This window comes from Thamnophis elegans, chromosome 1 (genome assembly GCF_009769535.1).
Source record: "Thamnophis elegans isolate rThaEle1 chromosome 1, rThaEle1.pri, whole genome shotgun sequence".
In the NCBI taxonomy this organism is placed as follows: domain Eukaryota; kingdom Metazoa; phylum Chordata; class Lepidosauria; order Squamata; family Colubridae; genus Thamnophis; species Thamnophis elegans.
Genome location: NC_045541.1, coordinates 176,208,409 through 176,209,539, shown reverse-complemented (window position 1 = coordinate 176,209,539; position 1,131 = coordinate 176,208,409).

Here is a 1,131-nt window from a genome sequence, read left to right as displayed (position 1 = left end):
TGTGTCGTTACGTTTCCTTGTTGGCCGAGTTTCAGAATCCAGCTGGATGATCTTGTGGATTAATATATTTTCATTTTTGGAACGTCGTTCCGGGGAAGTGATTTCATGGTTTCATGGAGACGTGGCAGATGGAGTTAAGTAAAGGTTCCCTTCACACATATGTGCGAGTCGTTCCCGACTCTAGGGGGCGCTGCTCATCTCCGTTTCAAATCCGAAGAGCCAGCGCTGTCCGAAGACGTCTCCGTGGTCATGTGGCCGGCATGATCAACGCCGAAGGCGCACAAAACGCTGTTCCTTCCCACCAAAGGTGGTTTCTATTTTTCTACTTGCATTTTTTTACGTTCTTTTGAACTCTTCGGTTGGCCGAAGCTCAGACAAGTAACGGGAGCTCACTCCGTTACGAGGCGCTAAAGATTCGAACCGCTGAACTGCCGACCTTACTGATCTTAGCCACTGAGCCACCCCGTCCCACTAATGAATGAAGTTATATGACATATAATGTTGTGAGATTCGGGGGAACAAAATGGCGGTAGAGGTTAGGCCTCCATCGCTAAGCAAGGCAGTGTGTAGTGAGTCTTTCTGGCCAAGGGTGTTAAGTGAAACACTACAGCTGCTAAATCAGTGATGGAGATCCTTTTTCTTACGGCGTGCCAAAATTGCACGTGTGCGCTCTATCACACACACGTGCGTGCCCACACCAATTCAATTCTCCTCGTCCACCTGCGCATGCATGTGTGACGTCCCCTCCCGCGCATGCACACACGACCCCTCCTCAGACTTCAGAAGTTTTCCTGAAACCTAGGGAGGGTGAAAATGGCCTCCCTGGGTCGCCCGGAGGCCCTCTGGAAACCTGAAATGGATTGTAAGGTTCTGCGTTTAGGCAAAAAAACCCGAAATGCACAGGTACAGTATAGGTGGTGCCTTGCTCAACAGTAGCAACTGTGAAAGGGATCTTGGAGTCCTAGTGGACAACCATTTAAATAGGAGCCAGCCGTGTGCAGCAGCTGCCAAAAAAGCCAACACAGTTCTAGGCTGCATCAACAGAGGGATAGAATCAAGATCACGTGAAGTGTTAATACCGCTTTATAAGGCCTTGGTAAGGCCACGCTTGGAATACTGCATCCAGTTTTG